General features: G+C 39.7%; 1 long non-coding RNA gene across 1 annotated transcript; it reads left to right on the top strand.

Annotated features, from left to right (window-relative positions):
* The first annotated feature begins 8319 nt into the window (after positions 1–8319).
* On the top strand, positions 8320–14753 carry LOC146436205 (uncharacterized). Its single transcript, XR_014852886.1, has 3 exons — positions 8320–8523; positions 8801–8852; positions 14644–14753. It is a non-coding gene; the product is annotated as an uncharacterized LOC146436205 (long non-coding RNA).
* The last annotated feature ends 8007 nt before the right edge of the window (positions 14754–22760 follow it).

Genomic DNA, 22760 nt, shown 5'->3' on the forward strand with positions numbered 1-22760 from the left:
GCTTAGGACAGAAAAATAATAAAAAAATTATGTGAGGATATAGTACTACCAAAAGATTCAATTTGAAGAATACCTTTTGAAAAAAAATCTGTTTAAAAGTTGCCCATAGAATTCCAAATACTACTCACTATATTGTTTGTTGTTTAACAAGAAGCATAGAGTTTTAAACTGTACTGAGAAGCAGAAACACTTCCTTCCCCATGTATTATGTGCAACAGTTTTGAATTCTAACCTGAGGAAAACCACCCCAAGTTCTGGAAAGCCAGAAGTTTGGCCTGCATTGCAGCTGAGAGGCACATGAAGATGTGATAATATTTACACAGAATATTTTTTAATATCTAGTTATGAAAGTCTATTAAGCAGCACTCAAATCCTTTTTACCTGTTTCTGGACTAACCTGAATGCCTCCACAGCTTATGCTTAACTAGACTTGTTTGGCTCCCTTCCTTGGCTCTAGATTTCTAGGCACCTAGAAATGAGTCCCCTTCTTTGCTGGAATGCTAATATGATGAGTTGTCACCTGAGGAAATGTGGGGAAGATTTCTAGTTTGCACTGTAAGTGCAGCATATATTTGTAAGTGAAGATCTTATGCTATGGCACTGCCTGCTGGAGCCCTGCGTGTCTATAGAAGGACTATGCCTTGCAGAGTGAGAACAGCACCCAAGCAAGGAGTGCACGCAACTGCCTTGTCTGTGATCCTGGAGGAAATATGTTTGAAGTGCTCAAAAAACGGGTGAGTTTAAAATTGAGATATGTAGGAGAGAAGCAGCACCTGAGGTGGGAGTTAGGGACACTAAAGTGCTGTTTTGGGTCTCAGACTGCAAAGTCATTTTCCTGCGTTCTCTTTACAAAACCTGGGAAGTGCTGTCTTTCATGAGGCATCAAATCTGCTGAGCTAACTGTTGGAAGGCATATAGTAGATAAATCTTACATTATTCTTGTGTTCTGTAGGAGTGCTAGTACTGTTTGCCATGAGCTGTTCATCCAGTCAGCACCGCTGTTTTATCTCTTTTCTTCTGATGAGTTGCTGATGAGGCTCAGAACAAATGGCTGTTGTGCAGGGAGCAACACAACGGTGGGGGAAACAACTCTGTTCAGCCACTCCTGTAAATGCTAATGAGTTCAGCTAGATAATACTTTTGTTTTTAATTCAGATGTACTGCTATATGCTGGTTCCCTGAGCACTACTTGTACAAATTTTATCTGTCCTGGTAATAAAACAGACAGTAAAATGGGTGTTCTACTTGCTAAATTGCTACAACTGCTGCTGTAATAACTGAATTGCAGCAGGTACAAACAATGGTGTGTGCTGGCATGGCTACCCAAGCTTTAGAACTGTCTCAGACTCGGAGGCAAGGTGCCAGAAAGGCAGTGGTTGCAACTACTTCTGCAGACTGCACATAAAGCACCAGTTTAGATAAATCTTGTTATCTAAAATAGAAGTACAATAATATAATTAAAAGGGTTATTGAAATTTGGCACTGAAATAATCCAGCTTGGAAAACTTTTATTTATCCTTCCATATACATAATTTTAAGTGGAATCTGTATTGTGCCATGCTTCTCATGCAAGGCTTGGAAATGTCCTCCTCCTCCACCCCTTTGTGCTGCAAAACCTTAACATTGGAAACAAATCAGGGCACGGCAAAGACGAAGACATAATTCCTAAATCTGTCTTAACATAGGCAAATTGTTTAACTCCATGTTCCTGCTAGCTGTGAATGTTTTGAAGCTTAATTGTCCAGCCAGAGATGTCTACAGTCTTGCTAACAGCAGCTGGCTTGTAGAACAAGAAGCACTTTGACATTCTCTCTCTTTCCCATTCTACAAAGAAAAGATTGAAGTGACTACAATTACTTGACTTATTTTGTGTGGGTGTGTGAAAGTTTATTCTCTGAAAGATAATGTCTTGGTCATTATAGATTGAGGATGAAATTGCCAAATTGTAATTTCAGTTGAATTAATTTTTTTCTGTGAGATGAGCAAAACGAGTTTTCACTTGCAGCTGTTCAGTGGTTTCAGCTTTTGAGAAGAAAGGGAAACCTCTGGCTCCATTCCTGGCCACAGCAGCTGACCTCTGGTTTTCCTTGGGAGTGAAGTGGGGAGGATGCACCATGGTGAGGCTCTCCCACAAGACAGGCCCAGCTTTCTGGCAAGAAAAGCTGTCAGGTGTCATGGCTGGGAGCCTTGTGGCAGTGCCTTCAGGAAGGGCAGCCCTGGCCCTCTGGACTGCACACCCTCTGGTCCACTGCACTGCGTGGCCACTTGAATATGTCTGTGTGTTCAACTAGAGGGTGACAGGTTTCCTCTGCGTGTGTCTGAGTGGGTGCTGGGACTGGTGAACAAAGTCTGGCATCTGCAGGGAGGAGGGCTCAGAGGAGCAAGAGGACAGGGGGCCATGGTCAGGGTTGTGTCCACCCATGTCAGTCCAAGTGTGTGGGGTGGTTCATGGAAGGAGAAGTAGCTTCATGGCTTCTTCACTGTCATTTTCTCTTTTCTTGCTGGCTGAATGCAGCTGTCAGTTTGTGTTGCATTATTTCAAGTGGATCTAGTATTCTCCAGTTTTAATTGAAAGAAAGGTTGAACTCAACCCCTCAGTTTTATTTTTTTGTCATTTCAGCAAGAAAATGGAGGGGAGGGTGTGTGTGTTGTGTCGTTTTGGGGTTTGTGGTTTGATACCTAGCAGTTTCTCCCCACTGTTCCTCTTTCCCACACTTACTTGATGAACTTACAAAGTAATTCTCTGTACATAAATGCAAAACATCTCCAGCTCCACTTGCTTTCAGCTGGAGTGCTCTGCACCTCTGGAGTACTGATGTGTAGGAATCCCAGGCTGCAGTGATTCTCGAATGCATCTCACAGTGAGCCTTCATGGCTGTTACTCAGTTTTCCTACCTATAAAATGAAGATAAGATATCATAAAGATGGAAGAGCATTTTTGACAGCTTTGAAGAAAAAGCACACATAAATGGCAGTGTTTCCTAACTTTATTTTTTCCTGCTGACTAAATCAGAGGGACTTGTTTTTGAGCTTGTTACCTAACTTCTTTTCAGCAATTTTTACACTTCTCAGCCATTTTAGTCTGAGCATGGACGAGACAGGTATAACAACCTGTCTAAAGTAGTTTCATAACCATATGAGAAATAATGTTGAAAATTATTAAAATTAAGGACACACATTGTATACCCAGCTGCCAGGTCAAGGCCAGAGCTACAGGAAACTTTAACATAAATATTAATATAGCAGGCACTTTAATTAGCTGTGCCCTTCAATCACTTGTTATTTGCCCCCTTGGTCTCCATCTTGAGCCTTCATAGAATAGGATGACCCTTACTTGTCAAGTCAGATTTCATTCAATTTATCTAATTACTTTTGGGACCCTTTTAATACATGCTCCACAGAGTGCTAAGATTGCCCAGCTCTGTCTCTGTTCCTGGACTCAAATATATAATACAGGATGCAAAATGCACATCAGAACTTCTGCCTAACATATTCACAGCCTGCTTTAAACTGCACCTCTTATTAGTGATTCCTTGCTCCCAATCAGCTGAAATAGCTGGGAGCAACTGTACTTCATTTTTCTCATGTTAATGCTTTGCGTTTTTATTTCTTTTTCCCTTCAAGGCTGCTTTTGCTCCAAAGTTAATGGAAGGAGAATGGAAAAAACTGTCTGAGAGCATACCATAGAAGTGTAACCTTTAGGGAGGTCTTGGTACTGGTGCAAAAACATTTCTGTACATCTTGCCACATGGCAGTGATTCCCCCATAATGGGCTGCAGTCACAGTCCCACTGGTGGTCTTTTCCAGCTTGTGGATGCCTTGCTGGTCTCAAGTAGCAGTGCACATTTCAACTTAAAAGAAAAATAATGTTTTTTTCTTATCTGTCACACAAATTCTTTAGGAGTAGTACACAGACCTCAAGCTCTCTGCAAATTGTGTGTTGAGTCTGATCTCCTATGAAGTTAAGTACTAGGGCCTTATGTAACCTTCAGATTTAAAACACCATTCTCTGATTTAGTCCTGGATAAAAATTGACTGGAATCATATGCTGAGTTTTAACAAGTACCATCCAAACACCCCTGACTTTAATATATAGTTGGCAGACCCACCTTTGGCTATTTTCTAATCTTCCTCCTTACAAGGTTAGAGCTGTTTTTAAGACAAGCTTAGCATGAAAGGGAGAAGCAGAGACAGTGGCAAGGTGAGTCAGATTTACCACAAGGATTAAAAAAAATAAACCTTGAAATCTAGGGCGATGTCTTGTGATATGAAAGAGATTTTTTTTTTTTTTGGACCCAAAACCTGTTTCTAAAAATAACAAGTATTGGAAAGAGAACAATTTGCTTGCTATGAGGGGAAACGGGCCAGCTGCTTAACAGGACACAGCAATTCTAAACAGTCCTAATGAGGAGGGGAAGCAGAATGTGCTACTCAGTTGAAGTTCAAGGGCAATTTATAAAGGCAGAAAACAGTATCTATTACTCCAGACAGAACATGACTAAATTAAAAGGGATTATATCTTGAGTGTATGGAAAAAGAAAAATAAAATTACCGGTACCTGGTGTCAACTGGCTGGAAACTATAGCTTTTGTTCTGGATCATTTTGCATTTAATGTTTTAAATCATAAATTTGAGGTGTTCAGCTGCATTGGGACATATTCTTGGGATGCTGGGCTTGCTTGGGCCAATGAAATAACCAAAATCACCTCCTGCCGAGGTTTCTGCAACCTGTTACAGGTCTATGTAATCAGTAAGGTTGGGTGTCTTCACCTCTCTGGGCATTTTGATTGCAGTCACATTTTTTACCGTAATTAAGAGGAAACAGCAATGTTTAAATACATTTATGGGTCCCTTCTTTTCCAAAAGGTTTTGCTTCTTGGCTACTTCCCCATTTTTCTCCCAATCCCCCACCCCCATTACACACGCTCACCACACACACAAAGAACATAACCCCAAATCTCAGCACTTATTTTCTTAACAGCTTTGGGAAGTGGTTGAATATGCAGAAACTGAAATTAAAAGGGTACAAATTCCTGCAAGTGAGGCACAGACATCTACAAAATGTATGAACTGTGATCTAAGAAATCTCTGGCAATAAAACCATGGTCTCTCAAACATGGTCTCTCAAATTACTTAAGGTTTCTTTTGATACTTAATATTACTTTAATGCATTTTATAATGTGTTAGTGGAGTAGAAGAAACAGAGCAACATCAAGGAATAAACTGTTTTCAACAGTCTTTTCAATTTCTAGTTATGCATAATGTGTTTCTGCTGTGATGATGCTGTTTTATTTTTGTGATATTTAGCCTGGTTTCTTAAGTATGAGTATTTTGCACAGGGCACATTTGAATGTATGCATATTTATTAAGACATGTCAACATTTTATGAAGTAGTTTTGATATTGCATTCTGCCTTCAGTCAGTCCTGCTGGGCTTTCTAAGGGCAAAAAGGGGAGGTGGGAGGGGGTGGAGGCATTATTATGTGATCTTTATAGAGAGATGGATGGATGGATGGATGGATGGATGAATGGTCAGTCTTCTGCTGAAATTTCTTGAGAGATATATAAGAACTGAGTAAAGACAGTCAAGTGTTCTTTTAAACAAAATAATGGTTTCCCAAGGATCTTGTTAAACACCCCCACTGTCTTCTGTGGAGAAATGTTGCATTTTTTAGAATTCAAGAGAGCTGCTTCTTTTCCAAAAACCTAGAAATATTGCTATGTTGTCTTATGGTATTTTCTGAGCTTCTCTTTTGTCCTCTGTAAGTCAGCACCTCCTCTCCTGTCTGCAGCTCTTGCTTTACTGGGGTGTGAGGGTCTCCAAGTGGAAGGTGCTGTCAGCTCAGTTAACAGGGAAGATCACAGAGTACAGACTTGTCATCTGTAAGATAAAGGAACAAAGAAGTATTTGAATTGATCACTGAGGCAGTATTTCCATGCCACCTTTTTTATGTTTGCAAGTGTTAATTTTCAGCCTAAAACTGAGAATATTTTTGAGAGATGGAAACTGAATGTCCAAATGCCCAATGGTAGACTCATTTATGCTCTTACCAGAGCAGTGGTGAAACCTTTGGACCTTACTGAGAGGCAGGTTTGGTAGGGTCTGATTCAGTTTATTTTGGAGGAGCTGTCAGGCCCTTAATTAAACGCATTGAGAGACATTTTAGTGCTAAGGAGACCAGTTTCCTGCAAAGAGCTTGCAATTATGCTCCGACTGTATCCTGCACAAAGGCATGTTTTGCCTTTACTTCAAGGCTGCAAGTCAAACCATCACATTCCAGTCACAAACAGTTTCAAAATTATCCATCCTCCTTTTCCATTTTATGGAGTGCTGCTAATACGGTGGAATGGGCACGAGAAGGCTTCCCTGTGCCAATTTGAACAGAAAAGGTTTTGGCTGCCTTTCAGACTGAAAATAGTAGGTGCTTACATTTTTAATCACAGCATGAGCAAGAGCTCACGTACACACATACACACACGCACACAACACACTTGCTCTGACATGTGAATGCGGGTCTGGAGGTTTGCTGTTGACAGCAGGGTCACATTCAACAGTGGCTGTCTGATTAAACAAAAGTAGGCTACAGCATGGCAAACAAATTGTGCTCTGGGTTTCTGATCTATCAGCAGCCTTGCCAAAATGCCAGCTAGCTGAAAAGGAGATTTCATTGTTTCTAATGAAACATGCTGTGCTCACTTGTCTAGTGCGTGCTTTAGGAAGCAAATGCAACTGGTCCTCTTTCATTTGCACTGCTCCCTCTGTGCTGCTGCCTCCTGCTCCTCACACGTTAAACGACCACGTCAGATCTTTCCCAGCAGCTTTATGTATAGTTTAATATTTACATGTGGGGAAATAAGTTCTCTGTCTTACAGATAAGATGTGCTGATTTCTGGGCAATTTGTGGTTACAGAAAAGCTAATATTTTGGGAAGAGAGAAATCGAAAAAGAAGCATTGTGTCCTCCTAAGTAGCCTCATTATTATCTTAAAAACCATTCCTTGCACACACAGACATAAATCTTTGTGTATGGACTTAATGTCATAAGATTCTTGAGTAGTATAGGATGTGTACACAAGGTTATTTTAGGAAGTTTTTTGGTTATGGCCTAATTTCAAATTAAATAGTGGCAATTCCTGCTACCATAATGTACAACTCCCTGCCAAGAGACCTATAGTAGACCAAAACTCTTATGCTTAATACAGTGAATAAGAATCTTGTTAATGGAAATGATTCCTATTTAACTGTGGAATATATCAGCTAACATAAAAAATATCAGATTTCCCTGTGATCTCCAGGCTCAGTTGCCTCATTTTTAAACCCTGAAAATTCTAGATGGGGAAGTGGATAAGGAGAAAGCATTCATGAACAGTAGATGATACCAAAAGATCTTGCACACACAGTCTGTCCCTGTGTGTGCTGAACACATCACACTTGTGGGGGATGGTCAACAGTGACAAAGGAAGGACGGCCAGGACTCTCAGAGGTTTAGTAACCATGATTTGTGTGGACATCTTAGAAGAACTGAGTGTATCTAATTTAGAGAAATGAGTAACAGCCTTAAGGTAGATCCAACAGGGTACTAGCAAGGAAGGACTAGCACATGTCCCTAACTTTTGCAGCAGCGTGGCTAAAACACAGCAAGGGGGTCTTATAACGGATATTAAAGCTGTTTTTCAAGCTATGTATACTGAGATATTGGAATGGATTCTGTGCAGTCCCTGTCACTGGAGGTTTTACCCTTTTAGAGTCCCATAGAGAAATTGATTGATTATTCTGGAAGAGAGGAAAGAGTATGGACCAAGCATCCTCTTGAGAAGCTCCTGGTTATGAACAGGGGTGTAATTTACACCTGGTGTGCATGTGACTGACACAGCTGTTGCTACCACAGCAAAAGGATCAAAGTCAATTTGCTGTCCCAGTTGCACCGTGGATGTGTTTCCAAGTCAGAGAGCATCTTTAACACTTTCCTTCAGAAGAATAACAAACACTGCTCAAAGTGACAGCCTGCAGCAGATGGTAGGTTTCTAGAGGTGACTGCAGCAAAGATCAATTTCTGTCTTTAGTGGAGGGGCTTTAACAGTTACAAACAAATCAATTCCTAGTAAACATTAGTGATGTGGAAAATGTACATATCCAGGGGTCACCTTTTAGGATTGTTTTGCTCCAGCAGGTGGGCATCTTTTTAAGAAAGTGCCTAGCTAAATTCACAGTGACACCAAAATACAACACTCTTCAGCTATTTACTTTACTGATGCTGGCTTCAGCTGATGCTCTTGTTGAAGAGGCTTCCTGTGATTTGTTATAGGGCCAGGTAGACCTTATCAGGATAATTGCATAGCAGTGTGCTATTTTGTTAAATGCAGCATGTTCTTCAGGAGTGTGTTGGTTTCAATAAGGCTGGAGAGATGAAAATTTTTACTTTTTCTAGTGCTTTATGAGTGAGTCATGAAGTTACTGGCCTGTGATGAGACCATTTTTTTGGAATGAGCTGCTGAGACATGAAGCTGGCTTAGCAACTTTACAGGTCAGTCTCCTAAACAAATATATTCCTCTGTGGTTTTTCTCTGGGTGAAAAAGACATCAAAATACTTTCTGCAAAAGGCTGCCAGCTGTGGTTGGTTTTTTTTTCCATGGAAGAGAGGGGGGAAAAAGAAAAAACCTTGAAAATTACTGCCAAATAGTGAAATTTTTATTTAACACCCCGTGAAGTAACTGAGGTGCTTGCTGCTTTTCCATGACACTGTATTTCACTGCTCCTTATACTTTGTTAGTGTGTTTCTTTGTCCTCTTTCTTTACCCAGGTCTGGATAGAGATGGTCTTTTAACCCTCAGGGTTGTGCAAGGCATGTGAAGGTACTGTTATGCTTTTCCTGGGTTGCAAATCAGATAGGCTTTCCTGACTGATAACTATACATAATGTAAACTAGGACTTTGCTGTAGGGAGAAGCTGATCATCCCTTTTATTCCTCTAGTAATTAAGATTAGGCTCTTGGCCCATCTTAAACCAGATCTTCACCTTTTTCTGGTCTCTCCCATTTCTACCCTCTAACTGCTGCTTTTCCATTACTGTTCTTGGATTATAAAGAGTAATGGTCCTCTGTTTATTCAGTAGGTGTGAGGGCCCACTGGTTTACAGCACAGTTACATCAGCATCCACATTGCAACTTGGCTAAAAGCCTGTGGGGATGGGAATAGGACAGGGTTCCCTGTCCATCCTCACCTCCCATCCCACAGTGACTTGTGCAGTAGGCTGTCAGAGTACCTGTTCCTAATGCTCCCAGGGCTGGGCTACATACTCCACAACATACTTTGATAACACATCATGGATTCCTGTTTAATAAGGATACTTATTTTAATACAATTTTTTCTGTCTTTATCTGAGAGATACTCAGTGGTTGAATGGTTGGGATGTACTGTGGCACCTGACACAGCTCAACAGCATATCTGAAACTGGAGGTGAGGAGGAATAGTAATTATGCCATTCTTTGGCACAAAGAGCTCTCTGAACTCCCTCCAAAGCGAGGGTTTAGAGCCCTACCTTTCTGCCTACATCAAGAAGAAAACAATCTGCTTTTTACCTTTATTCTCTGCTGATCTTGTTTTTAAGCTGTGGCTGTTATGGAAAATGGAAACTTCTTTACAATGTAGAATGACCAGACATTATATGTTGTACTCTTTGTGTGTCTGTGTGTAAAACTATTCAACTGTGTTGTAACCTGGAGTCCTGAATAGTATTCCTTCATTCATGTGTTTAGAGAGCTGATGTTTCACACTGTGTTGTAGTGTACTGCCACAGGAAGGGTTTTATTATTTACTGAATTTCTTCCTGAATAAACATAAAAATCCAACAAAGGAAGTATTACCGTAGAGATAGGCAATTGATGTTCATAATAAATATACTGACTGCAAGTTACCATTCAGGTCACTATTTTACTAGTTTTTTCCTGAATTCAGGAATAAAAGATTATTTCAAGAAGCTTTTAAAATATTTTTCTTCATTTCTTTCTCGTATCACATAGGGCTAGTCTACGCACAAGTTGATACCAAGAGCATTGAAAGTATTTTGGTGTAAGTCTGCTTATAGATTGGTCTTTCCACTTAGCTTTAAGTCTTGCCTATCCAAAGAAAATTACTCCTGATGGCCTGTGAACAATATATGCAGTTGAGCTGGTAATGAACATAACTTACCTGCAAGTGTCAACCAGGATAAGCCACCTTTTACTCCTTGCAGGAATTGTGGCTGAAATACAGTTAAATAGAGAGATTTCTTAGTACAGACTTTACAGGCTTTGTTTTCCAACTGCAGACCTTTGAGGGTGCTCTGCTTTTCCCAAGAGTGTTGCCTTCTACTTCCTCTCATGTTGCTTAAGAAGGGTAACAGCCTCCAAAGCCTTTGGGTCTTTCCAATGCTACACCAGCAGCAGACTGGGATGGGAGGTGATGCTCCTGGCTCCACAGGTGGACATCCCACAGCTGATGAGAACCATGTTCCCTTGAGACTCCACGCACATTGTTCCGATTATCCATTTTCTAAGGTTGCTCTGGCAACCCAGGTATGTATGAACAAAAAATATGGTTATTTCTCGTTAGACATATTTGGTTGCCTTGGTAACAAGAGAATAATTCATCTGAAATGCAACTGGATAGGATAATTGATATATTTTGAGGAATGCCTACAGGCAATAATAGGGATTTGTCTGCCACCAACCGTTCCAGACTTCAGAAAAAATAAGGTTAGGCTCTGAAAGAGAAACAAGTGTGTTTTCTATGAGTCTGGATGTAAAGGTAATACTGTTCTTCCTTGTGCCGCTGAGGGATCCTTGATGGACTTCTCTGCAACTTTAGTGCAGATCAAACTGCATCTATGATTTCTTTTGAATATTTATTTTACACAATCCAAAGAGTTTAGAAAACCTCTAAAGTAATGAGCTCCCAGTATTGTTTTGTTTCTTTGTTCTAGGAATGAAATGCCTTGCAGCAATCTTGGAGGCTCCTATACAGGAAATTCATATTGACACTGATGACCCATTATTATAGATACTAATGACTGACTACCAGGCCTTAAAGGCATTAAAGCCCCTGGTTGCTGAGCTGGCTCACTGTACTCCAGTCTTCATGGAAAATTTATGAATCTTGATCATCCAGTATTTGATGTTTACTTAAATGCCCTCATGTTTTCAACACCTTGTTAACTTTCTTCCAACCCCTGTGCAGGACACAGTAAGACCTACTTCCCAGTGAATGAGAGGTTAAAGTCTGATCCGTGTTCATCTTCTGCACAAGGGCTGACAGGAAGGGGTGTAAGAATGGCATGGGAAAACAGATGGGAAGAGTGCCTGTGGGGAGACTAAACAGATGACCCTGGCGTCCTGAGACTTGCTGGGTGCATGCTGGAGCACAGCTCTATCTGACTTCATAGCAAGTTAATTTCTTCTTGTAACACTAACCTTTTCAGAGTGATGATTTTCCTGCTAAGCTGTTCTGCCCTGGGATTTTTTTTCTCTCTCACCTGACTCAAGAGTCTGTCCTTCCATGACTGGTGTGAAACCTCTTCTTGCTGGACAGCATAGGAATGTCTTGTCTTCTTTCAGTAACTTCTGCTCCCAAACAAGTTATAAAGCCAGCAACTAACTTAAATGAGGAATGTTCAGCATGGTTTTCAGGCTGTTTATGTGAATCCATCAGAAGCTTGACAGTTCAATAGCATTTCTGCAATGTAATGTCAATTATCCCTGACGTTTTATTAATTTCACCTTTTTCATTCTGGATATGGAATCTGATACCAAGGAAACTCTCCATTCATTTAAAACTAGCTCTGAATCAGGTAGAGCGCAGAAAGATATCTGTTTTCCTGGAAAGGGAAACTGTAACTTCTCAAAGTTTCCCAGGAATATAAATTCCAGCAGTGGTAGATCACAAGGTCAATATGATTAGAAAAAGGAAGTATTTACTTTATTATAGCAAGGCACCAAATGGTGTATGCTTTCACCTTGAGGACCCTAGAAGGAAAAGGTTTCCAGAAAAAGAAAGTTAGAGCTCTAATGAAAGCAGAAATACTTTTCATTCCCTCAAGACACTGTTTATTGTGTTAGTATACAATCCATCAACAGCAGTAAATAGAGTCAATAAATAAGGTAGTCTAACATACTTCAAGATTTTGTGCTAAGGGAAATATGGTTCTCTTTCTAGCTCAAGACAAGATCTTTCTTTAGTCACAGACAAGGACAGCCTGAATGGAATATGTCTGAACTTGAATCCTTATAATGAAATTTGCAACTTGTCAGCCATTGAAAATCCTTCTAAATTTATCTGTGCAGGGCTATAAAATACACTAGCCTGCAAACTTGTGACTTTTAGAATTCACAAGTAACTTCTTAAGCCATGCAAATACATAATATTCATTCCTTTATCAAGGAAAATGTTCAATTCACTCTGGTTGAACGATTATGAGTATTAACTCTGTAAACAAAAGTAATAAAAGTGTCTCAGTTGAGGAATTCTAATACTAATGCAGTAGATGATGGTATGTTAGCTCTTGTTAACCTCTATATTACTGTATCTGATTTATTGCAATCTGTTTTCCTGCAATAAATCAATAAATAAGCATCTTAGACTTCAATTTTCCTGCAAAAATAAAAAAGAACTTTTTATTTTTTTTTTAATAGTTGAGATAGTCTCAACCTAAAAATACTCAGGATTTTTCTTGTTTTGTCTGGCCATGGGCAATCTCTATGGAAGTTTACCTTGACTATTTACATGGGAATGAAAACTGGAGCATCTTATCACACAGAAATCTTACCCTGAGAAACTACCTTATACTTGCCTGTTGCATAAAGCTGAAAATACTGTTCTTCCTTCCTCCCTTGGCAATTTCAGATGATTTCCTGACATCCGAACAGCTGTCCAGCTGCCTAGGACAGAATAATTTCAAGATCAATAGCAGTAGACCAAGTTTCAGTTACCTTAGAAAACTTTTGACATACTGTCACAGGCTATGTTATGGTCTCCTTCATAACATGTTTGATAAATTTTAATTTGCAAATGGACAGTTTTAACACTACTTTCAATTTAGTCTTTCTCTAAAGGAGCATGTAATTGATAATGGTGGGATGTATGGTATGATAAGTTATACCAACATACCTGTTATTCTGTCATTATCTTCCCCATCCAATATATTTGAGAATGGTTACAAATTTCTATAACAGCCTCTTACATAGTATGGAGTTTCCTGGGAAGTTAGTAAGGCTAAAGCTTACAGAAACTTACAGCTTCTTCAAAGATGAATAGTAAAACAGTTATTTTGAAGTTTGGTTGTACTGTCTGCCTTTCTTATCTCCCACAGTGGAAAAAGCCCCTGACACTCTATGGGGATTCTCTTCAAAGAAGTGGAACACAATCCACACATGAAATTGTAGCCTTCACTGAATTATTAAAAGTCTGCTGCTTTCTGGCAGCAGGGTCAGAAATCTTCAGTCCTACTCCATAGTTTACCTTTCTAGGCTTTCTATCTCTTACTACAAAATCTGCAGCTGACAAAATTCAATATAGTCTCTGAAAGGACTCCTGATCACTGGTTTAATTGTATTGTTTTCTTTGATTGCTTTGGAGAAGTTGTAAAAGGAGGAACAGTGACAAAATTTGAAAAATTACTAAAACAAAGTCAAAGGTGGCAATTTGAAATGAGAAACTCCTTGGCTCTTTTCCAAACTGCTTTCAGTGTTTCCATCCTCCTTCTATAGTTTCCCACTCTGCCAAAGCTGTACTTTTCTTTAGGATCAAGAGAATGGTCTCCATTATTTAATGGGAACTAGTTTCTGTGCATTAGAGATAGAAGGAATTCGCTTGCACTACGAGGATTTCTTCTGCAATGCTGCAGAGTAAGAACGGTAGAAAACATCCTGCCCATGGTTTACCGACTTCTGGAAATTCAGCTCTGTTTAAAAAGAATATACAGTATGATGAAATTAGACCCATGCTAACCGTATAATTAGGAATGTTGCTCTGGAAAGGAACTTCTGAATTACTGCAAATGCTAAAGCCAGTTGACTAGGCCATGTAAACTCTTCCAACAGCTGATTGTTTGAATCTAGCTATCAAGCTTTTCTTTGTAGTTTTTTATTCCTACTGAAGGACTGCGCTGGGGCCTTCCTGTTTTCAAGGTTAGAGGGATGATCCTCTATCCCTGCTGACCTCTTATGTGTTCTTTTGAAATTTATTGCTAGTTTATTCAGCTTGTTTTTGTGCTAATTTTTTTTTTGATAGCTTCTTTTCTTTTGTTTTTTTCTCTTTTCCTCCTGTTGCCTGACTGTGTTTTATCGACAGTGTACCCTTTGGTCATCAAGCTGTTAGGCCAAAAAAGAGCCATCTCTTTTATGCAAAATGTGTGCTGCTCAATAGAATATCTTCTGTGTATTTCCCTTCTCTGTTCAAACTGAGAAGCCAGTATGTTATGGCTTCTTTCTGTTTCTCATCTAAGTTGCCTTCCCGTGGAAATTGGGACATAAGGGAGAAAGGGAAGCAAGGCGTAATGTGGCCTTGTCCTCATGGGAAACTGGGACATGAAGGGGAAGAGCTTACAAGCTGAAGACACGAAGCACGCATGAAGATCCTGCAGTACAGCTACAGCTTGATTTTCTTTGAACAGATTGCATGGTAAGGGGATGGTGGAACTAATGTATAGCACCTGCTCTATCTGGAGTTTATGTTCTTCAGACACTGAATGGATCAGCTAGATCTCACTAGTGCTTTGTAAGTAATTTTAATATTTTTTTGCTTCTCTTGAAAAATCTTGCCTGATAGAATCCTCACATACAATCTGAATCTCACATCTGAACTATATTGGTAGTTCATCATCATTCAGGAGCCTCCATCCATCTCAGGTTTTCTCCCTCTTTGGTTGTTACCAATAGGTGTATTTATAGCAAGTATGCTTGACCCGCATGTATAACCTTGTGCTTGGTACAAATGACTTCTTCATCCCATATATCTCACTCCAGCTTTTAACATCCTTCAACTTTTTTACAGCAATATGATCTTCCTCTATATTGGAACCCTTATGTTCTGAGACAACAGCAAATTTTAATGCTGCAAGCTCATTTTTGCACCATATTCATTAAAAAAAAAGGAATCAAACTTATTCTAAGGCAAAGTAATGAGAAATGGCCTATTCATGACGCTTCATCTCCAGGCTTCTAATTTTGCTGTAATCTCCCCTTCAGCTAGTTTTTCTCCTAGTTCATAATCTCATATTATATTATATTAATCTCTAGTTTCTGATTTACTGATTTCTCTCTCATCAATATTCCATATCATATTAAGTATTTTTACCCATGTCCAGGTAGATTGCATCAGCTGCCTCTCCTCAGTCTTAATAATTATTTACTTATGTGTTTAGTTTTGCTTGTCCTACTTTTAGTAAACCTGTGCAGCATTTCTTTCCACTTCCTTCCATGTCTTTAATTATTCTTTCCATCAAAGTTTGCTCTAAAAAATTGTGTACAATTGTGGTCAGACTAATGATCCTCTATTATGTTTCCTCCTCTTTGCTGTCCTCTGGCTGTATGACCTTTTGGAAGATTTGACAATGAATTCTATGGAGCGGACCTGCAGTTTCAGAAGCTATTTATTTTTGGGGCTTGAAAGTAACCCAGACTTTTGCAAATTGGAATATGGCCTTCAACCTCTTTGTGCTCTAACACAGTGCTTTTGGTTCCTATTTTTGTTCTGTTTAGCCATTTTTCCTGTACATCCCCACTCAATATTTCCAATATACTTGAATTAACGGACATAAAAGCGCTTGGGTTTTGGTCTTAACTGTCATTATCTTTAATCTCTGTCGTACTCCACCACAACTTCAGTTCCTATCTGTACTTTATTTTAATTTATATTCTTGAGTATTTAATTGCTGAGCATTTCATTGCTACCTTTTGGAATGTCTGTGTATGGTCTAATTCTATTTGACTTCCAATAAAGTTGCTAGAATAATTATTCATGTAAGGTTTTGATGTCTGAATTTTTCAGATTTTACCTCTTAAAATGCCTGGCAAAAGTAAGAACATGCCATCAAAACAGCACTTGTCTATTTCTGGTCAAAAAGATGCCACATCAGATCACTGAGTTTTATCTGCTTGGAAGTTGTGTTGGAAGTGGTAATGTGTTGAGTGTTTCCCTTCCCTTCCCTGAACTTTTCAAGAATTCTTCATAGCTCATGGTATTTTCAGAGTATTCTCCGGCATTTTGTTGAAGGGATAGAGAGGAGGAAAATGTAATAATAAACAGGAATTTCGTTTTTTTTTCCTAGTATCAATTGTGGCACAAATCACAAACCGTTAAACACAAGGAAAAAAAAGTTAGTCAACTTCCTTGGTAGATTTCTGCTATATATATTCTGTTTCACTATATATTCAAATGATTCCCAAGGTAACTCTATCCTGATTTTTAAAGCAAAACCAACTAAGAAAAGGAGCAAAATTAAGGGCACAATTGTTTTCTTGAATCACAGCTAAAGCCAGCTTGACAGACTAGTCATTGTTTGCAATGGAGAGAACAGGAGGGAGAAAGACATGACAGTCATAAGCTTACCTGAACAATCTGGGAACAAAAGCTTTTACTTGGATTGAGATCCATCTTGCTCCAGTTTGGGACTTTGAAGACTTTATAAAATGGCAAAATTTTCCCAGGATAAAATAATTTTCTGCTCAGTTCCAGTTATCTTACTTGCACCCCTATGCACTCCTATACCTCATAATTACCACTGAGTTAATTTTAAGGTACAGTTCCTTGTTCTACGTCTATTACCTAAGATAATATGCTGGTTTTGGTTGAGGTTGAGTTAATTTTCTTCACTGTAGCCGGTGTGGGGCTGTGCTTTGGATTTGTGCTGGAACTGGTGTTGACAGTTCAGGGATGTTTTTGTTACTGCCAAACAGTGCTTACACAGAGTCAAGGCCGTTTCTGCTTTCACACCGCCCAGCAGTGAGCAGGGTGGGGATGCACAAAAGGTTGGGAGGGGATGCAGCCAGGACAGCTGGCCTCAGCTGACCCCAGGGATATTCCATCCCATATGGCATCATGCTTAGCAAATATGGCATGGGGGGGAAGGTTGTCTGGAGGCCACTGCTGAGGGACTGGCTCAACACAGGTTGATTGCTGGTGAGCAGTTGTTTTCATTTGCATCAATTGTCTGTCTTGGGTTTTATTTCTCTCTCTCTGTTATTTTCTTTTCCATGACACTGTTGAATTGTTATTTTTTTATTTTATTTCAATAATTAAACTGTTTTTATCACAGTCTATGAGTTTTTTCACTTTAACCCTTCCAATTCTCTTCCCCCCATCCCAGCTTGGTAGGGCCCTGGCCCGGCAAGGCTGGGGGGAACTGGAGATTCTGGCAGCCCCAAGGGGCTGACATGTCGTTCTGAGCCATTGGTGGGTGTGGGGAGCCCCAGGAGCTGGGCAGGGACAGTCAGGCTGGTTGGTGCCCTCAGGGCTGTGAGGGACATTAAGCTTGCTTGTGTGACCATCCTTGTGTGACATAAGGTGTGCTTATTTGAATATAGTATTTGGACAGATAGTGTATAATTGAAATATAAAGTAAAATTGGGTCAATTCAGTCTTATAAATATAAATGGCGTAGTTTAAGCATTAGAATTTGGTGTAGTTTCCTGACCTCAGAGTGATATAGCACTAAGACTCATCTAGGTTCAGAAACTCACATGCAAAGACTCTGATCAGTGGTAAAAGCTATTAACAATTTAAATGAAATATAATCAGGATTTGGACACAATGTCATGGAAGTATCAGTGAGACAGAAGCTCCAATTACAGAAGCCTGTATTTAATGTTGTAAGGAACTTAGAAATATGTTACTCTAAAACTGAACATAAGAGCCCATATAGTTCAAACAAAATTATTTCCCTAGCTTATAAGGATCCCAAATTTCATGAAATTCAGGCCTATCTTGTTATAGTTTTTGATCTTGCAAGAAAAAAGTGAAGAGAATGAGAATTCTTTTGCTTCCTTCTTGATACACTTTATCTTGCTTGGCTTTGAGTTAAAACTGTGACATTCAATTAGGTGCTGAAAATGTACTCGATTTGACACAGAAAGAAAAAATATGATAATTTCACATAAAAATACAATTTCTGCAGGATTTCACGTCCCCACTTAATAGTATAAAGCAGTCTTTTTTCTTTTGTCCCTCTCCTGCAAAGATTTTGATGGGAAAATTCCCATATTAATACCTATAAATATAGGTATTAAACATAGCCAGAGGAGGGAGCCTCTAATTGTCCTGTGAACACAATGAAAACCTGTTGGGAATTACAGCAAAGTGAAAAACTTTTCAATTAAAGAAAAGAGCAAGCAATCAGAGGCCTTTGTTGATTCCTACAGCTTTTAATGAAAAAGCCCTCCATCTAAGCCCATTTATTGTAATTATCTTTTTCAGTGACTCAGTGCCATGTCTCCATGAAATACATTCCATGAAATACTTGCAGCTGCTGCTGCAAATGCTGCCCATGCTACCAAAACCTTCTTCCTGCCTTCGAACCTGGGCCTTTCTCCTTCCTCTGTCACAGCAGAGTAGTGCTGGTCCTTTTCAACTGAAGTTTGCTTTGCTTCTCCCCTCCTTTTGTCTTCCTTTCTGCCCTTTTCCTTCTTCCAGGTGTGTCCTGATCACTGCTCCTGTTGCCTACTTTATATGGCAGCAGGTTGGGGTGGGGAGCCTGGCAATGGGTGCTGTTCGAGGGAGAGGAGGGAGATGGAGGCAGTGTTTGTGTCAGCCCAGATAAACAGCCATGGAAGCTATCCATAGGAAGATTGTGGTCACCTAGGTCAGTTCACTCTGCTTTGAAGAGTGCAGACACAGTGTTCTCTTCACATCCTGAAAATTATCTAATCCATAGCTGATGATCAGTCACAGCAACTGTTGATTCGTCTTTGAGGTTTTACCCAGTCTCCTTACATGCTGCTAAATATTTGAGCAAAATGTTACTTAAAATTACAAACTTCAGAGTAATTCAGAGAAAGTCAGAAAATACTCTGACTACTTTAGCATTTTGAAGCTTCAAATTGCTACACCTCTACAAACCTGCATCATGTTTCTTTTTCTTTCGGCTTCCTGAGTCTGGGTAGAAAACTCACAAAATGATATAAAATGAAAAAGTTAAAACAGTCTGAAATCAGATTGCCTATAGGTTTGAAATTGTTCCTCTCTGCATATGGCTTGCAGTGGTTAAATGCTTATAACCCCTCTATTTCTTGTTTTGTTAAACAAGCCACTCATAGTTATCTTAACATATATAATCATGATTCACAGAGCAGCAAATGAGCAGAACCCTTCTACAAACTGGCTCAGTAGTATAAAAGGACTCCTTTAGTCCTTCTTCACCACCACATGAATGACTTCCAGCAAGAATGAGCAATTATACCTTAAGCTAAAGGTTTAAGACACTGTGATCCAAAGCTGTAACAGCTGCTGTCATTAAGGGACTGGCATTGAAGGGGGATTATAATCTTTACCAGTGAAGTCACTTTTTTGCCTTCATTTTGCTCCACAGTTCCCGCACTGATGAGTAGTTTTAATAGCAATTTATATTTGATTACTGCCTGGGTATGGTCAGAGCCTTAACATGCAATGAAAATTTTTTACAAAGATTCCCTCCATCTACTCCTGAACACTTTCCATTTTCTATTTGACTGGCAATATTTTCCAGGGTTTCTTCTTGCATGTGAGAGACACATGATAGAAAAAACTGCTCCCAAAACTTCCAGAGGAAGCATTCATTTAACACTTGCTCATTTTGAGATTACCGGTGCCTGTTTAACTTCCACCACATATGGTTTTAGTTTCCTTTAGTTTATTTGTTGTAAGTGATATATCCAAGACATAATGTTCCAAACCAGATCTTGGATCTTCCAGAATTTGCAGCTCAATGTTTTGCTTTATTTCATTGCTCAAACACAATATTGTTTTCCTAAGTAACAAGTGAACAAAGACCCTAAGGATTAGATATCAAATCAATAGCTTCAAAAGTATGCAGTACAACTAAGTGGTAGTTTTACTTCATTTTTATTTTTTTCCTTTCTTTCATTTTTTAGCATTATATCTCGAATAATGAGATATGAACTGGTTTTCAAATGCAAATCTCTTCTAGCTGCTGTAGATAATCAGGCTTCAGATAAAAATCCTGGCACTTCTCATTTTTATCCTCTGAATCTGATCCTCATATGCTTAAAATTCAAAATTCAGCTCCTTCCAAAGGTCCAGTTAGATGTCTCAGTCTGTTGCAAGCCTTTCACTGTAGGTTGATTATGACCATTTTGCTCAGCTGGTGGCAAATATCAATTAGTGCACACTTTTCCCTAGATAATATGCCTCTTGAATGTAAATGAAATTAAGAAAATGGGCATTAAAATTTCACTCTGTCCTCTTTTGAAAACACTGTATGAACATGTTTGTGTCACACAGACATGAACTGCCACTGTCTGTTTCCCAAAACTCACTAGAATTATCTTAGCATGCTGTACTGCAGACAAAGCTTTTCAGTGTTCAGTTCTCAATGAAGTGTCTTCCTTCCTTGGCCCCCAGCCACAGATTAATAGTCTGTAAGCAAGCTTGCTCTCAAAAATGTCAAATTTAATTGAAAAAAGAAATCAGAAAATAAAAAGTTGTCCGGTATGGCTCCCCTGGGTCCCACGCTTAATAGCTTTGCAGGTTTCTCTGTTTCATTGAGTAGCTCAGTGTTGGAAGGCTAAGCCCTCACTGTCCCCACTGCAGCTTCTACCTGGAGTCCCTATGGCATGATCCAGGTATGGTGACATCAGAGGAACACAGCTGGCTCACAGGGTGCACAGAGCAATAACAGCCCTTTTGTCACCTCCTTCCCCTCCCTGCTTTGTCAATAAGCTGAAGGAAAGCAATACCATGAGCTGTCCCATGGCTAAGGACAATGGGCTGCCATCTGCACCTTGTTATTTCTAGCCCAACACTGTGCATCCCAAGGAGCATTTGATTGGAAGGTGCAGAGCTCTTAAAGGAGACTGTGGATAAGTGGGCCAAAAGTTTTCCTAATAAACAAAAGAACTGAGCAGGAAACATTTGGTTTAGAGCCTTCGGGTTTGCTGTGCTTTGTGTGACTCAAACGGAATTGTGAAAGAGCTGGATGTCTGTCATGGCACTCTAGGAATCTGAGAAAGTGATGGCCCCAGCTCACCCCATAACTCTAGAACCGAGAGCTGGGAGGTGCCAGTCCCCCGGTCTACAGAATTGCCTGCCTGATCAGTTTTACTGGGTGTCTGAAACTGTTAGGGATATCTAAACCACAATCCCATTCTTGTGTGAATTTACTCAAGAGCAGAACACTGAAGTTTTGGCTCAAGTTCATGCTGAGCAAAAACTGTTGAAGCAGACTATTCTGTCTAGGAAGCAGCTGTTTATAGCTGTTAAGAATGTGCGCCAGTCCCGAGTTCTGTTTGATAGATAACATATGCCCTCAGTTTTCAAAGTTTTCCAGTGCTTTTTTTTTTTTTTTTGGTTTTGAGTCTGGTGGACTAAATGAATCTTGTATCTCACAGCAAGAAAATTTGTGGTTATGGAAATAGCACCTTGACAGGAGAGTTCCACCCTGCCCTGGGAGGGTCTCTTCAGGTGGGCATTCATCTGGCTGCTGTATTTAGATGCCAGCAGAATCCAAGTGATCTCCATTTCTGGCCTACAGGAAGAAAACTGTTTTGATCTAGAAAGCAGCATAGTGTTGATGATTCATTCAGTGCTGATGATTATCCATTCAGAGGGAGCACACAGACAAGGCATTTCAGTGTTGGGGTTTTGCCTGTGACATCTGCAAGAATTCTTACCATTTCTGTTCTGTGTTTTATCTTAGAGGGAGGTAATATGCAGCAGAGAAACAGCTGAAGCCAAGTTAAAAAACAGAGTTCTCAGTCCAATGCAGGTGTGCAGTGAGTCCTCAATACTCATGTGTGTCGTAGACTTTTTCCTGCCTTCACACAGTGCTACAAAATTGAAGAACAGAAATTTGCAGCAGGAGCCATTATTAGAAATTATTTCTTGCCTGTTTAATGTTGAGTATGTTGTGCAGTAGATGTAAACTTCTAAAACACTAAGACTTGTTCATGTGGGGAATTCATTAAGAAATGTGTTAATTTCCTTAGAATAATTTTTTTAAATATATGCTTTTTGCGGCTCCATAATCTGATAACTGTTCTCCATAAAGAGATAAGAACACTTGATGCGGACAAATGAGGTTGTTCTTAAGTAATACATTCAGAGATGTAGCCTAAATTTTCCTGATGCGTGGTTTGGCTCTGATCCAGACTGTATTTTTGTGGAGAACCAAAACTGGAGGTAGAGAGGGTCCTCAGCAAGTAGTCTTAGCACTTTCTCCAGTGCTGTCTATAGCAAGGAGACCTGCCTTGACAGGAAACAGGGGTTGTAGGACATTTTTGGAGGATGCCACAACAGAAATAAGGTGCTCACCCATGTTCTGTATTCTCCAGCTGTGTGAGGGAGTGCTAGGCTGCTCCCTCCAAAATACCCTCTTCCTTTAGGACTGGAGGCTATGCTGATTAGTGACTAGAGTAAGAGTGGGGGTAATGGAGGTCTCTTCACAACTCTTGTCATTCATTTGCCTTGGGCTAATTGCCTCACTTTCCTTATTCCTAAATTTCCTAAGCTGTAAACTGTGAACAATCATACCTGTGACTTTACAAAGTCCTTTCACAAGGCTAAGCAATAAAAACTGAG

Source organism: Lichenostomus cassidix, chromosome 5 (assembly GCF_008360975.1).
Source record: "Lichenostomus cassidix isolate B80296 chromosome 5, HeHo_3.0, whole genome shotgun sequence".
Taxonomy (NCBI): Eukaryota; Metazoa; Chordata; class Aves; order Passeriformes; family Meliphagidae; genus Lichenostomus; species Lichenostomus cassidix.